This window comes from Cebus imitator, unplaced genomic scaffold (assembly GCF_001604975.1).
Source record: "Cebus imitator isolate Cc_AM_T3 unplaced genomic scaffold, Cebus_imitator-1.0 Scaffold93, whole genome shotgun sequence".
In the NCBI taxonomy this organism is placed as follows: domain Eukaryota; kingdom Metazoa; phylum Chordata; class Mammalia; order Primates; family Cebidae; genus Cebus; species Cebus imitator.
This window is the reverse complement of record NW_016107408.1, coordinates 2943803-2960421: the sequence shown is the minus strand read 5'-3', so window position 1 is coordinate 2960421 and position 16619 is coordinate 2943803. Positions and strand designations below refer to the sequence as shown.

Here is a 16619-nt window from a genome sequence, read left to right as displayed (position 1 = left end):
AGTCCGAGGTGGGCAGATCACCTGAGGTCAGGAGTTCAAGATAAGCCTGGCTGACATGATGAAACCCCATTTCTACTAAAAATACAAAAATTAACTGGGCATGGTGGCCGGCACCTGTAACCCCAGCTACTTGGGAGGCTAAGGTAGGAAAATTGCTTGAACCCGGGAGGCGGAGGTTGCAGTGAGCTGAGATCGCACTACTGCACTGCAGCCTGGGCAGCAGAGCGAGACTCCATCTCAAAAAAAAAAAAAAAAAAAAAAGAAAGGAAAATTATTCTACGTCTCCTGGTCCTCGTGGAGCATTGTATGTAGTTTGGACCTTCTCTGCGTTTCTGGAACTCTCTCCACCTATGGCGTCCACTTTGGGGTACCTTAGTCTTCCTCCTGCATCAGGCATGGAGGTAGTCTCACTCCTGCCCCCTTGCATTTGTCTGCATCGTCTCTCATATGGATATGCATGCACCTGTGGCATGTGCATGCTCACTAACACACACACTCATGTCCAAGTGCACAAGTCAGAACCTCGCCAGCTCCTCTCCCCTCTTCCACCAGCCCGCGGTCCCCTTCTTCTCCCTAGCTTTGACCTTCTCATGCCCTCTCAGACTTCATTCTGTTCTCCATTCTCAGATGTAGAATCTGGGCCTGCCTTCCTTCACAAGATACCATCTACCACTTTCCTCCACCAGCTAGATGCTGACATTTGGTTCTGGACTGAATGTTTGTGTCCCTCACCCATTCATATTGTGAAGCCTTAGCCCCTAGTATGATGGTGTCTGGAGATGGGGCCTTTGGGAGGTGATTAGGTTTAGATGAGGTCAGGAGGGTGGGGCCTCTTTGGTGAGATTAGTGTTCTTGTAAGAAGTGGAAGAGGCCAGGCGCAGTGGCTCACCCCTGTAATCACAGCCCTTTGGGAGGCCAAGGTGGGTGAATCACCTGAGGTCAGATGTTCGAGACCAGCCTGACCAACACGGTGAAACCCCTGTCTCTACTGAAAATAGAAAAATTAGCCGGGCCTGGTGGCAGGCACCTGTAATCCCAGCTACTTGAGATGCTGAGGCAGGAGAATTGCTTGAACCTGGGAGGCGGAGGTTGCAGTGAGCCGAGATCGCGCCACTGCACTCCAGCCTGGTGCCTGGCGACAGAGCGAGACTGTCTCAAAAACAAAGGGAAGAAGAAGTGGAAGAGATCACAGCTCAATCTCTCCCTCTCTTCATCCTATGAGGACTCAGTGAGAAGGTGGCTGTCTGCAAGCCAGGAAGATTACTCACCAAGAACCTGATCATGCTGACACCCTGAGCTCAGACTTCCAGCCTCCAGAACTGTGAGAAAACACATTTCTGTCCTTGAAGCCCCTTCATCTATGGTACTTTAATATAACAGCCTGAGCAGACTAAGACACATTTCAGTATGCTGGGGCATTTCACACTCAACACGCGTAACCTGAGGTTGCCTCCTCTCCTCCCCACCAGTAACCCTACTTCTGTTAGTCATACACCCATTTCCCCACACCCAAACTGGAAGCCTCCCCGCCACTCCAGCCCTCTTCTTCCAGCGTCTGTACTCCCTAAGTCTGTGGTCAAGTCTGTCGTTTTTCCCTTTCTCCTCACTCCCCTGAGTGTGTGAGAGAGAAACCAGGAGCAGGACATAGCCTCCCTGGGTGACAGGAAATGCACTCCCAGGCTGCCAGATGCTAGATGCAAACTCTTTCTTGTAGACTTCCAGGCCCATGGAGACTTCCCTTTCAGCCTCCTGGGTCAGTGAACCCCCGTATGAAGCGCCCCCCAGAGGCAGCATTAGGAAGTGGTTATGAGCACACTGAAATAAAGGACCTGGGTCCAGCTTCTGGCTGTGCTACCTACAAGCTTGGATTCGACACTTGATATCCCTAACTTCAGCTGTGTCCTCTGCAGAGCCAGGCCATGATGGTGTGCATCCTGTGAGCTAGTAGGCGGTGTTAGACACGGCAGCTTGGCTTGGTAGATGGAGTCGCTGGTATCAGCATGGGTGCATCACACAGTCAGTTAACCTTCATGAGCCCTTTACTTGGCCATATTTTCCATTATTCCCAAGAGGGTATAGAGCCTTCCCTTGCCAGTACTCCATCTTTTAAAGCCCTCATCTAATGCGACCTTCTTCTTGCCTGATCACCTTGATGGAAGATGGAAGGAGGAGGAAGGAGAGACACTCAGGTGCCTTTACCTGCTAGTAGTTACTTTATTCCTGATCTTATTCGGTGTTCCTACAAACCCATTTCACAGATGCGGACCCTGAGCCCTGCAGAGGCTCCTTATTGCCTCCAGCAGTAGAGCAGACAGCTTGGCATTCTGCAGGGACATGGCTACTATTATTTATTATTATTAACACTAGCATAGCCTCTTGAGCTGCTTTGGGTGGCAGGTATTTATGCACAAGTCTTACGTCCTCAACAAGATGGTAAACCCCTTGTGGGTAGATTGTTGTTTTGTATTAGGTACACTGAACAGCGTGTGGGATACACGCTCCTCACACACGGGCACTTTCCAGCTATAACACTATTGCAGGAATCACGAAGTTCAAGCTCTGACTCCCTCAGGCAAGTTCAGGGACTGCCGCATCCTGGGGACAGCTCCCTTCTGACACATGCTGTACAAATCGCTTCTTTGGCACCTGCCACCTTGTATTACATTCTGGTTCATCGTTTTGTCTGTGTGTTGTGCCCACAGGTAACTTTGAAAATCAGGGCTGGGGTGTCACGTCTTGTTGCATACTTAGCACTTTGCAGTATCGAGCTTGTAGTCAGCACTAAGTCAGCTCCAAGTCTGAGATGGTGATGCTGCTGGATTTGCATGTGTGGTCTGCTCTGGGCACAGTGTGTCCCCTCCAGGGCCTGGGTCGCATTTTCTCAGCTGTCTGTTGCAACATGATTTCCACCCATGCTTCTGTCTTCCCTTTCCCCTCTGTTCTCCTTTGCTGCCTGTCCTTCCCCTCTCCCGGCATGCCCCAGGCTGTGCCTGCAGAGGCCAAGCTCAGTCTGCTGTGTGGTTGATCCTGGAAACCCAGCTCCACGGGGAGGGTCTGTTTCCAAGACTCCGTAGCAGTGGTCTTGGGAATAGGAGAGCAGCAAAAAGCCCTCCTTCTCATGCATATGGAGTGACCCCACCAGCAGAAGGCAGGGAAAACCTGCTGCCTGGCTTCCCTGGGTGCTGTTGATGGGAGTATGTGGATTCGAAGCCCGTCGTTACCAGGAGGATGATGAGGGAAGCCTCACTTAATAAAGGAGATGTGACGTCCAGGCTCTTCTGTCTCATGCATTAGAAAATAGGTTTTCTATGTTACCAGCGGCCTGCTGAGCCTGTCTAAGGAGTTTCCTACTGCCTGAGGCTGATCCCAGGGCTTCATCCTCATAACTCAAACCATGTGAGCTGCAGTCCTAACACGTGGAGGCTGGTTAGCGCGCTGCTCCGAATTTGCATTTCATGCTCTTAGCATTGCACTGTATAAAAATTCCCGATTACTGCAATTTTGACCTCTTTGTTGTAGCCATTTTCTATATACTATTTCTTTTCCACCCAATATTCTTTCCTCTTTCATCTGTTATTTGCTCAATTTGTTTAGTCATCCAATAAATATCTCTTGAGCCACTGTTACGTACCAAAGGATGTGCTCTTCACCAGGGATATGGCTTATAATAGTCCTTGCCTTCCTGAAACCCTGGGTTTAGAAAGAGAGACTGATAGTACCCTGCAGATCACACACATACTTGGCGATCGCCACTGTGACAAGTGGCGAGAAGCTGAGGCGTGGTGTGCCGTGACCACTGAGCCGCCTCGCAGGGAATTCCAAACTCTTCTGTTGGTAGGAGGGAGTGGTTTTAATAATATGTCCAGAAATCCCTTAATATGCCTCCCTTCAAGAAACAGAAGCTAATCCTCCTCCTGGGTGTGCTAGACTTCTCGGTGGTTCACTTCTAACAAACAGGAAAAAGCAAAAGGGGTGATGTGCGAGCTTAGAGTTGAGGTCAAGTGAAGTCTCTGTGCCTTCCGTTTCGGTCGCTTGTGCTGTCATTCTCTCTTTCTCTCTTTCTCTCTTTCTCTCATGCCTTGCTCTGTGGAAAGCCAGTTGCCATGTTGGCAGCAGCCTTCGTGTCTTTAAGGCAAGCCTGTGAGGCCAAGGGACTGGAACTCGAAGCCAGCAGCCTCACAAGTGAGCTGAGAAGTGGATCGATCCTCCAGCCCCACTCAAGCCTCCCAGTGACTGCAGTCTGGGCTCCTGTCATGACGGCAGCCTCATGAGAGACTCCGAGCCAGGACCACCCAGCTAAGCCCCTCCTGGAATCTGAGCCTCGGAGACTGAGACCATACAGACGTAGTGACATGAGCCACCATATTTGCGGGGAAGATGGTATACGGCAGTAGATGGTTAACACAGAGCATGAGGGAGATAAATTCTTCCATACTCTGCTTACCTGAAAATGTCTCTATCATAACTTCACTTTGGGCTGATCACCTGACGGTGGATAGAATCCGCTTTCACAGTGGAAGGTCCTCTCCCCTCAAAATTCGGGTGGCATCCACCCCTCGTGTCCAGCGTGGATGCTAAGGCTGTGGATGTTGAGAGGTCCGTGTCTTTCTTTCCCCATCCCTGACCCACAGAAACAGTGTGAGATCGTCAGTGTGTTGTTTTCAGCTGCTAAATGTTGGGTCCCTTGTTACACAGCGATAGGTAACTAATCCAGAGGGGCAGAGAGGAGGGGCCTGCTGGAGGAAAGGAAAGTCGTCCTGGGACCTAAAGAAAGAGAAGAAATTGGCTAGGTGAAGAGCTGGGAAGAGGGAGGCCAGTATGCCAGGCTAGGGGCGCAGCACACACAAAGCACTGCACCAGGAAGGCGCTGATGAGATGCAGGAAAAGAAGGGAGGCCTGGGCAGCTGGACCGGAGAGAAGGAGGGAGCAGGGAGTGGCTTGGGCGCAGCTGGGGGTGTAGGTGGAGGACAGGGCACCAGGGCCTTGGGACCATGATAAGCACTTTGCACTTCATCTTAAGAGCGATGAGAAGCAACAAAGTCTTCAGTCAGGGGAACAATATTATCAGATTTTCTCACTCAATTAGAAAAATGATTGCCTGGGACCCAACAGAGGGATTGTGGAGTCAGTGCGAGTCCTCACTGCGCTCGCTGGCTCGGTGGGGGCTGGTTGCCTCTGCTCTGTTCTCCAAGGCTTTGCTGCCTTTTCTCTAGCAAGCCCCTTTCTTATGGTGATTTGTACTCATGGACCGTGTGATGGTGATGAGCAGGAGCTTCTGAATTTCCCTTCTAGGTAAGGGCAGGTGCCGGGACCCATCGTGAGCTGTGTGTAGTGACTGTCCCCAGGTGTTCCCGTCAGCTCCCGTCAGCTCCCGTCAGCTCCAAGGTGCAATCTCATTTTTTCACGGTGGGTAAAGCTTCCCTCAGGAGAATGCCACAAACCCCAGGCACAGCCTGATGCTAACAGCGACCTAGATTTTGAAGGCTGTTACTGCAGCTAGAGGCAGGAGTATGGGTCCCTGAAGCTTTCTTTCAACCTGAAGACTCTTTGTCCTCCTCTCTGTACTGGCTGGTGTGGTATCAGCTGAGTCGTTTGTAACCCTGCCTTGCTGTGAAGGGAGAAGGATACGGGAGTCAGGTTCTGCTACTGCCCAAGCACACCCCCTCCACCACAGGCTTCATCTCAGAGAAGCAGAATTTGTTGACCATCTTTGTTCATTTCCTTTCTGAGCGCTGTATTCCATTAATTCAGATAGAACGATGTGCACATCAAGAGGCATTTTCCAGACTGGGTGTGGCAGCTCACGCCTGTAATCTCAACACTTTGGGTGGCTGAGGCTGGAGTATTGCTTGACGTCAGGAGTTTGAGACCAGCCTGGGTAACATAGCAAGACCCCATCTGTATTTTAAAAAAATAAATTTAAAAAGAGGCATTTTCCTCTTAAAAGCTAGAAATCTGGTACCCTTGATCTTTTTCCTCCCTGCCTCTTTCTCTGTTTCACACAATCAAATCTGCCATCACGTTATGTATTGTATGAAGGAAAGAAAACCTCTCCCTTTCAAACATAAACACCTTAGAGGATCAGATAATTCATGTAAAATCAGTAAGTCAGCGAATAAAAGACAATAGGGAGGGGTGGGGTCTGCGGCTAACTGGAGAATGGTTTCCCGACTATAGCACTTAAGATGTGCCAGCCAAACAAAACCTGTCTGTCACCCCTGTTTAGTGCCACCCTGGGAATCTGTGACCCTGCATCTTGTCTTTGATCATCCTACTTTTCTGTCTTAAGCTGTGGAGTAGGCTTTGTCTGAGTGCTTTGCCATAGGCCTCATTCTAGCTTTTCCTACACTGTCCCCTAGAATTATAAAATGGCAAGTCTGCTCCTCGCTCCCTGACTTACAGGCCCCTGTTGACTCACCAGAGCTAGCAGGATGCAGTCCAAACACGTTGGCATTGAATATAAGGCCTTTTGTAATTTGCCCCAAATGATCTGTTTGTATTTCAGTCCCTTGTTCCCACCCCGCCTGTAGTAGGGAGCATCTTCGGCCTTGTTTTGATGTTGTCTTTGTGGGTCTGGTCCTAGCACAATCTCTGCAAAAAGAGTCAGTGCCATTTGCTAGCGAATGAATGCGTTTGTACATGCACCGCACCCTGGGCAGTGTTTATGTCCTTATTTCCAATGGGCTGTGGAGGAAGTGGTGAAGGAGAGCAGCTGCCATGTCATGGAGCATTTAACTCGGCGGAGGAAGACCTCTGACCTTAACATCCCACAGCCCCACTGACCTGGCCTGCTGCTTTTCCAGGTGGATATTGACCCAGGAGGGATCGTGGCAGTTCTGACAGAAGTGTGCAGTATGCCTTGATAAAAGACAGTGAGAGACAGGATAGAATTGTGATTTAAAACTAGAGCATGGACTCTGGAACACAGGCGCTTGGGCTCACTCACTGGCTCTATCACCTCCTCTCTCATACTTTGTAAGGCCTGAAATTTCATGTACTTCCTTGATGCCTTTGAGCCTCGTAGAACCTCAAGAGAGTTAGCTGTGAGTTCACTGGCTCTGGCTAGATTTCTTCCCACCCAGTAGGAAAGGCTCCCCACCTAGGTAGCTTTGCCTTAGCCAGACCAACTGCATCCAGCCCAGTCCTCAGCTTCCTGGGTTCCATCTCCCTGACTGCTAGCAGAATTCTTCAAACAAGCCAGTCATATCCTCCCGTGGGAACCAAGGGTCACCTCACCCTTGTGTTGCTACAGAGCCTGCCTTGCACAGCCCCTTGTGATTCACTGTGTTGCCGAGCGCAGGCTTTGAGTGGCCCCGCATGGCCTGCGATGCTCTCCTCTTCTGAGTTATGGCTCAAGTCTGTGCAGCATTGCTTGTCTTATGTTCAGCTGTCTCACACTGTTTTCGTACTATTTAAGGTGGGGGATCCCTCCCTCACCACCGGCGTGACTAAAGGGGGTCAGAACAACTGACCCCGTTAGGTGAAAATGACCTAACTTCTCTGTGCCTTGGTTTTCTTCTGGGTAGTTTATAAGGAAAGAGGTTTCATTGACTCACAGATTCACAGGGCTGGGGAGGCTTCAGGAAACTTACAATCGTGGCAGAAGGAGAGGCAAACATGTCCTTCTTCACATCACAGCAAGAGAGAGAAGTGCCAAACAAAGGGGGAAAAGCCCTTATAAAAACCATCAGATCTTGTGAGAACTTACTTGCTATTATGACAACAGCATGGGCGGACTGTCCTCATGATCTAATCACCTCCCTCGAGCTCTTCCCCAACACATGGGGATTACAATTTGGATTACAATTCAAGATGAGATTTGGGTGGGGACACAGAGCCAGACTCTATCAGTACCTATATCACAGGGTTGCCATGAGCACTGAATGAAATAACGTCTGTAAGTGCCTACACACAGGAAGCACTATGGAAGTATTCGTGATCATACTTCACTTATTTTGGTCTTAGTGCAGTGGCTCTCAAACTTTTTTCTTTGTTTGTTTTGAGATGGACTTCCTCTTCACCCAGGCTGGAGTGCACTGATACCATTTTGGCTCATTGCAGCCTCCACCTCCCAGGTTCAAGCAAGTCTCCTCCCTTAGCCCCCCGAGTAGCTGGGACATGGTGCGCACCACCATGCCTGGCTAATTTTTGTATTTTTGTAGAGACAGGGTTTCCCCATGTTGACCAGGCTGGTCTCAAACTCCCAACCTCAAGTGATCTGCTCACCTCGGCCTCCCAAAGTGCTGGGAATCCAGGCATGAGCCACTGTGCCCGGCCAGGTTCTCAAACTTAACATGCATCAGAGTCACCTGGAGGGCTTTGCTGCATCCCACCCCTAGAATGTCTAATTAAGTAGGTCTGAGATGGGACCTGAGAATTAGTATTTCTAAGGCAATGCTGATGCTGCTGAGGACTCCACTTTGAGAACCACTGGATTCATGTAAATATATGCAGATGGGGGGCTGGGGATTGGTCCTCAACGTGGCTAAGTTACCACATGGACTGGTCTTACCATTTGCCATGCAGCTTTCCTTCTTCTGCTTAGTGTCCCACTAACTGTGCATGTAATTGTGATACAAATTCAAGAAATTCGTTGTTTACAGCCGGGGTGATGGTGCCTGTAATCCCAGCACTTTGGGAGGCCAAGGCGGGTGGATCATTTGAGGTCAGGAGTTTGAGACCAGCTTGGCCAACATGGTGAAACCCTGTCTCTACTAAAAATACAAAAATTTGTTGGGCGTGGTGATTCACTCCTCTAATCCAAGCTACTCGGGAGGCTGAGGCAGGGGAATCTCTTGAACCCGGGAGGCGGAGGTTGCAGTGAGCTGAGATTGTCCCACTGCACTCCAGCCTGGGCAACAAGAGCCAGACTCCGTCTCAAAAAAAAAAAAAAAAATGAGAGAGATTTATCACTTTCTCTGAAAGAAGGATTCTCTTATCTTCTCATATCTCAGAGAAGCAGCTTCAGGTCTGTCCATGATGTGAAGAATATCCTGGCCAGAGAAAAGATAACCACCATCTGGTGTCTTTGTATCACAGGAGGGTGCGGGTCTGTTGCTCCTGACCAGCATTGCCTGTTTCCTTACCATGTTCTGTTTCTCCAGGTCTCATAGTTTGTATTTCAGATGTTTGTTTGTGGGCAAGCAGATGGATTCTTTCTCACAGCCAGAAACCCCCTGGGATGACTCCCGAGCCTGGCTGAGGGGATGTACCAGTGTGCTCTCCTGGGGACTCAGGAAATTTGACACTAAATGATGCCCCCATGCCAGCCTTCCGGAAGGTAAAAATAAATGGATAACCTGCCCACCTGGCTTGTTAACCTCAGCCCCCCTATGATGTAACAACAGCCTCGCTTGCATATAGTGCTGCTGCTTTATGTTTTTGAATCCTGGGGGGTTGAATGGGATCTGAGCTTTCATAGCATCCTGGCATCCCTGATTTCCCTCAGCTCAATCTTTTGCACTCCAGAAGTCAGAAAACCAAATTACATTTCCTGCCCAAGCATCTCCACGTTTGCCAGACCAGACTTGGAAGATAAAATTTAGCCATGTTCCTGAGTTATTGATTCAGATGGCAGGAGGCCTGTACACACCCACAGATCTTCCTCCCATCTTCAGTAAGTCCTGACCTCTCAGCCTGGATATCGATGCCTGGATTTTATCCGCCCCAGGGAATGAGATTCTATATAATCAAGAATTCTTCTAATGAAAAGGTTCTTTCTTATAAGTAATTCAGAGGATTCCGAGGAAGTGTGGCCTTTAATCAGGTTGTTGTGTGATGTTTCCAAAAGCGTTTGCTGAAGTGAGCTGAAGGGTGGAATCAGAGCTGTGGCTATTGTCTTCCGAGTTACAGGCCTGTTCCCAGGGATGGTTCTTACCTGGCGGCCATTTATCTGCCCTCACAGCCCATTACAAAACCATTCTTCATTTCGCAAGCCCTTTGCCCTAACATGTTCATCTTTGACTTAAGTTTTGAGGTGGCCTCCATTGTTCTCTATGGTACCACATCACAGTGCATGTGCTAAGTTAACAAATATATAGAGATTGTTTGGCACAGGGTAGAGCGAATATTGCACTGCAGTCAAAGCCTTTCGGAGGCTGAGGCGGGCGGATCACAAGGTCAAGAGATCGAGACCATCCTGGTCAACATGGTGAAACCCCATCGCTACTAAAAATACAAAAATTAGCTGGGTGTGGTGGCACGCACCTGTAGTCCCAGCTAGTCAGGAGGCTGAGGCAGGAGAACCACTTGAACCTGGGAGGCAGAGGTTGCCGTGAACGTGAGTCACGATCGCACCACTGCACTCCAGCCTGGCGACAAAGTGAGACTCCTTCTCCAAAAAAACGAAAACACAAAAACCTTTGTCTCTTCCAGTGACTGGAAGACAAATGAAGGCCAACCTCTAAGAATTTGACGCTCAATCAAATGAGGGTCCTAACATTTGTGCAGACAAAAGTAAATATACTATCATGAAATCACTGGCCTTGTCACAATACATGTCACCTGTGGTCACACTTCAGTTGCACGGTTTCTGACAGTCACCTCCTTTCACTCCAGCCATGCCTCCTACTCCCCATTGACCAGTCTTAATACACAGCGTCTGATCCCAGCCTTTGGGGCTGGGGCCTCTGCCTCTGGTGTTGTCTGGGACTGACGTTTAATAGGGAAAGCGTCACCACTTCAGCGTCACCCTTGACTCATGTCCTCTCCATCAGTTTGGATGGGGCCCCAGCGTTTGGCCATTGTAATGAGGGGCCCTCCTGCCTCCCAAAATTCTGTGTGTATTGTTCTTAAACTCTCTTTTCTGGAGGAAAGCTATTGATCATGCCTAACCAAAAGGCGGGTTTTGAGAAAGCAATACAGCAAAGACATTTGGAAAATTCAAAGAAAGTACAACCGGGGATTGCTGCCTGGGTCTATGACATTAGTCAACTCCCTTGACCTTAGTTTCCCTCTTCTCTATCTAAGAAATGGGTAAACACAGCTTAATCTTCAGGGCCCCTCTAGATGCTAATGTCACGTCATTTTCAGGTGAGCGAGATCATTAGAGAAAACTGATCATGCTTGGAAACAAGGGGAAAGGTTGATCCCCACCGGGAAAGACAATGGCAGAGGGCTGTCGGGAGAGCTGGGTCCAGCACAGATGCATAGCAGAGGGGCCAGATGAAGAAATTTCTGGTCGAGGGATCCAGGACGTATGGAATAATTGCCCAGGCCTAACCAGTGGGGAAAGGACTGACTTAGGACCCAGGGGATGAAATTAGAGGCTACCTGACGTACTAAATGCTAGAAGCAATGATTCATAAATGAAAGCCGCCTTGAACCGTGCCTGTTTGAGGTGTCGCAGATTCAGTGGTTAATAAAACATGTTGGCCCTGCCTTCCTGGGGATTTATAGTCCAGTGGGGAGAAGGACATTCGTGAAAGGATTATACAAATGCACGCAAATCTTCAACACTGATCAATCTACTTACGACAGAGCGGACCACGGTGCGATGACGGCTCAGAATAACTGCATGAGCCCAGTAAGGAACCCAGGGAAGGAGGGGGAGAGTCGGTGAGGGTGCATGTGCGTCCCAGGAGGTAACAGAATGCATCAGGATGAGGCTTTAGGATCAGCAGATATGTGGCTGCAAAGGTGAGTGTAGCTAGACAAAGTCAGATTCTCTGTGTACTTGGTTTTTGCTACCTTAAAAATGATATTTACCTCCAAGATTATATAGACATTTGTTGACTGAGTATATGATAGTCTGAATAGTTAGGAAGAAAAAGTCAAAGAGAAGGAGAAACAACGGTAGAACCCCGATAATTTAAGAGAGGAACATTCCCTTGAAAGCTATGGGGTTATGGCAGTCAACGTGACAAATGGTAAATGCCGGTGGCATGCTATTTCAGAGCCTCTTAAGATGCATTCATCTGAATGAGCTGCTACCAGGTCCACTGTACTGCATCATAAAGATACAGGATTGCAGCTGGGCGTGGTGGCTCACACCTGTAATCCCAGCGCTTTGGGAGGCCAAGGTGGGAGGATCACCTGAGGTCAGGAGTTCGAGACCAGCCTGACCAACGTGGTGAAACCCCATCTCTACTAAAAATACAAAAATTACCTGGCGGTGGGTGCCTGTAATCCCAGCTACCTGGGAGGCTGGGGCAGGAGAATCACTTGAACCCAGGAGGGGGAGGTTGCAATGAGTCAAGGTTGCACCCTTGCACTCCAGCCGGGGCGACAAGAGCGAAACTCCATGTAAAAAAAAAAAAACATTAAGATGTGGTATTGCCTTTCTGCGTAGAGTCTGCCTCTAGGACCCCAGTCCTTAGTATCTCATATATCACTGCCCCCAGGATGCTCCAAGAATCCCTTAATCTCATTACCCATCTAGATGTCGTCCCACTTCCTGCCCATACAGAAGCAAGAAGTCTAAGACACACCTGTAAGCTGCTGCGTGAGCTCCCCGTCATTGAGGAATAGCCTGAGGGTCCTTCAGTCATGAAAAACACCCCAAAATCTATCATCCGTCCGGAGATCTTCTGCTTTTGTAACAAGTGGAACATTTTGGGGCATGGCAAGGGGGCTTATTTAGGTATCTAGAACTACTTTCCTATCTTGATGGAAAGGCAAGATGGGGTGTATAAAATAAGACATGCATGTGGGAGGATATATAGCACATTTGCCTTTGAAATTGGGTTGTTTACAGTAAGACAGGAAGAGAAGTGTAAAATTTTGTTGGCACAGGCCGTGGGTTAATTGTCTGGAAGTGCCAGCATCAAAGACATCTGTAGTTACAGTATTAACTAAGAATAGAACTTTCCGTCAACGTTCTGGCACACTCAGATTTTTCACGGAAGCTTTCCGTATGTTTGTGGATGGGGAGGGTGAGGTTTCCGTCGGACTCCAGCTGGGTGCCCAGGCCCTGACTCCTGGTTTCCCGCACAGTCAGTCACTAAAACCCGAGGTTATACCACAAGGCCACAGCAAGTGCTCACTGCCCTGTAAAGGTGTTTCTTTTTTTTTTTTTTAATAATTTATTTTTTTATTGCATTTTAGGTTTTGGGGTACATGTGAAGAACATGCAAGGTTGTTGCATAGGTACACACATGGCAGTGTGATTTGCTGCCTTCCTCCCCATCACCTATATCTGGCATTTCTCCCCATGCTATCTCTCCCCAACTCCCCACCCTCCACTCTCCCTCCCCTAGTTCCCCCCAACAGACCCCACTGTGTGATGCTCCCCTCCCTGTGTCCATGTGTTCTCATTGTTCAACACCCACCTATGAGTGAGAACATGTGGCGTTTGATTTTCTGCTCTCGTGTCAGTTTGCTGAGAATGATGGTTTCCAGGTTCATCCATGTCCCTACAGAGGACACAAACTCATCATTTTTGATGGCTGCATAATATTCCATGGTGTATATGTGCCATTGAGATCCCATCTCACGCCAGTTAGAATGGCCATCATTAAAAAATCTGTAAAGGTGTTTCTAGCCTCCCTGTTGGTTTCTTATAATTTGGCCCATTGCAATCCGTAGATGTCGGGGAGGGAATCTCATCTGTCAAGGTGAAGAAAATGAATACTCAGCAGCCTGAAGAATGGGCTTTGGCCAATCAAATTAAATTTTTTTTTTTTTTGCATAAATGATCATTTCTAGCTAACATTTTCCTGGTCTGAGGTCTTTTTGCATACCTATATGTGAAACGCATTTAGCGTGTCTGAGTGACAAGAAAGACCAGGAGGATTGACATGCGTACTTAACTTACTCTTAAAGCTCTGCAGATCCAATGGGCAGGATGAGAAGAACATGTGGGATAAAGAAAACAGTTTATCCAGCATGTCTGTAATTGCTTCTCCTTAACTCTTTTCCACCCTCCGGATGATGGCCATTTAAAGCCACTACTAAAGCCCTTCCACCCTCCCTTCCTACATCCTCTCTGACGATTGTGCCCTGGCTTCTCTGAAAGCTTTGAGGCCACCTGGTGGAAGCATCTCCACTCCTCACCCTCTGCCTTTGAGCTCAAATGAAGTCATGAGCCGTCTTCAAGCTTTCTCTCCCCTTCAGAGATGGAGGAGCCAAATTCTGCAGGGCTACTGTCTCCACGTGCTCCCCAGCTCCCTCGCCATTTTTCCTCAATATCTTTTTCTCTCTCTCTCTTTCTGTTTGAAATGTTGTCAGTTACCCCCTGGCCTCTTTCTCCGGGTTCTTCCCTTCAGCTTCCAAGCATCTAGCCATGGAGGAGAGAGAGACTGAGAGAGAAGAAAGGAATGAATGAGAGAGGAGAGAAAACCTCCTTGATGGTAATTTGCCTTCAAGCTCGCATCCTATTTCCTTGCTTCTTTTCCTCTCCGGATGTATTGGGCTCTTCTTGCATCGCCATAAAGAAATACCTGAGACTGGATAATTTAAAAAGAAGAGAGGTTTAATTAGCTCACGGTTCTGCAGGCTTTACAGGAAGCATGGTGCTGATATATGCTTGGCTTCTACGGGTGGGCGGGGGAGTCTCAGAAAGCTTGTAATCATGGCAGAAGGTGAAGGGGGAGCTGGCATATCACATGGCGAAAGCAGGAACGAGAAAGAGGGGAGGGGAGGTTCCACATACTTTTTTTTTCCACCCTGTAAAGGACTGAGTCAGCCGGTCCCCTTTATTGAACGCCATTGTAGAAAAGCGTGTAAGGATAAAGGGCTGATACGGGACTCGGCTCTGGGGCTGGGCGAGGAGTGGAAGGTGGAGTACGTGGGAAACAGGTCACGGGCAGAGCCCCTGGCCTGGATGAGTCCTCTTGATCTATTGATAGGCTTGCAAAATCAGTACTAGGGTGACGATCAGCAGAATGGTCGTGATGATGCCCGAAATCAGGGCCCAGATGTTCAAGAACTTGGTAGTGGAGGCATAGGCCTGGGCCCCAGTCAGGTCACCAACCATCTTCCTGTCCCTAGACTTCACGGAGTAGGTGAACGCTATGAAGCCCAGCAGCGGGAGCTTGTGAAGAGGGTGTTGAATAGGGACCAGACGACATGGTCGGGCACGGAGGTCTCGCTGCGAATGTGGATCACGGTGGATGTCGGGGGAGCAGGGTTGTAGGGCGCCCCCAGCGCAGCCACCTGGTGCTCCTCCTTCAGCATTTCATAGATGGGGGGACAGTCAGTGTTGGCAGGAGCGAAGGTTTGCATAGTGTGGTTCATGGTGTCCAGGGAAGACCACCTGTGGTCGGGTTGCTGGGATGGTTCTCCAGTTCCACGTACTTTTAAACAACCAGATCTCATGAGAACTCACTGTTACAGTAGCACCAAGCCATTAGGGATCCACCCCCGTGATCCAAACACCTCCCACCAGACCCCACCTCCAGCACTGGGCATTGCCGTTCAACATGAGATTTGAGCGGGGACAAATATCCTGACTATATCACCAGTTTTCCAAAGCAGTTTAAGGCCCTGGAAAATGCTCCCTTCAGTGACGCTGCACTGTGTTGACATTCTGGTGACAACCTCCCTGTGCCCCCATGGCTTCACCCCATCCACACGCTGATAACTTCCAGATCAGTAGCTGTGATTCAGACTTCTCTCCTCTGTTCCAGGTCATTTCTCCTGCCTCAGGCTCCTGAGTAGCTGGGATTGCATGCGTGCAGCACCACGCCTGGCTAATTTTTGTGTTTTTAATAGAGATGGGGTTTTCCCATGTTGTTCAGGCTGGTCTTGAACTCCTGACCTCTGGTGATCCACCCGCCTCCAGCCCTCTGGCTGACCTAGATTCATCTGAATGTTCTACAGCCTCCAAACTCAGCTTGTTCAGACCTTGAACCTGCGTTATTTACTATAATCTCGGTTTCCACTAGTATGAAGGCAACTCGTTTCCCTCAGAAAGAAACATACTGTCCTTGATGTGTTGTCTTTCATGAGTAATAGCTCATTGATATTCAGACCTCCTTGATTATACCTCGTAAATGCCTGTCCTGCCAGGTGTAAGGCAGTCTGGGCTCATACTCAGCATCAAGCAGTTTGAGCTTGCTGAGGGGCAGTGTGTGTTAGGAGGGAGGACCAGAGTGTCAGGTCACATTCAGCTCCAGAGGGTCTCTATGTGGTAACTGGGGCTTCATCCTATAAGCAGTGGAAACTGCCAGCCACATGTACAGTTTCAACTGATCAGTTGGGCAGCATCATGAGAAATACATACTGAAGAGATAGATAAACTAGAGGCATGAAGGTTGGCTGGGAGGTTCATGTAACCATCCGAGCAAGCGTTAATCAGGGCCTGTGGTATGCAGGGTACTGGTGAAGTGGCCATATGGACCCCTATGTAAGATAGAGGCGTTTTTGCATCTTGTAAGTTGATATGCCTTATTCCAGCTGCAGGGGAGGCTGAAATAAAGCCTCTGCCTTGTCAGGCCTATGTCCACTAAAACTCTCTTACTGACTTGGAGCTTCCTGTTGCTTCCTCTAGGGGAGGATGTCCAGCTCTTTTTTTTTTTTTTTTTTTTTTTTTTTTTTTGGGGTTTTTTTTTTTTTTTTTTTTTTTTTTTTTTGAGATGGAGTTTTGCTCTTGTTACCCAGGCTGGAGTGCAATGGCGCAATCTCGGCTCACCGCAACCTCCACCTCCTGGGTTCAGGCAATTCTCCTGCCTCAGCCTCCT

General features: G+C 48.9%; 1 protein-coding gene and 1 pseudogene across 4 annotated transcripts in view; one reads left to right on the top strand and one right to left on the bottom strand.

Annotated features, from left to right (window-relative positions):
• SLC39A11 (solute carrier family 39 member 11) overlaps positions 1 to 16619 on the top strand; it is a 462191-nt gene that overhangs the window by 309671 nt on the left and 135901 nt on the right. The window lies entirely within an intron of this gene.
• Positions 14660 to 15174, bottom strand: LOC108309348 (annotated as a pseudogene).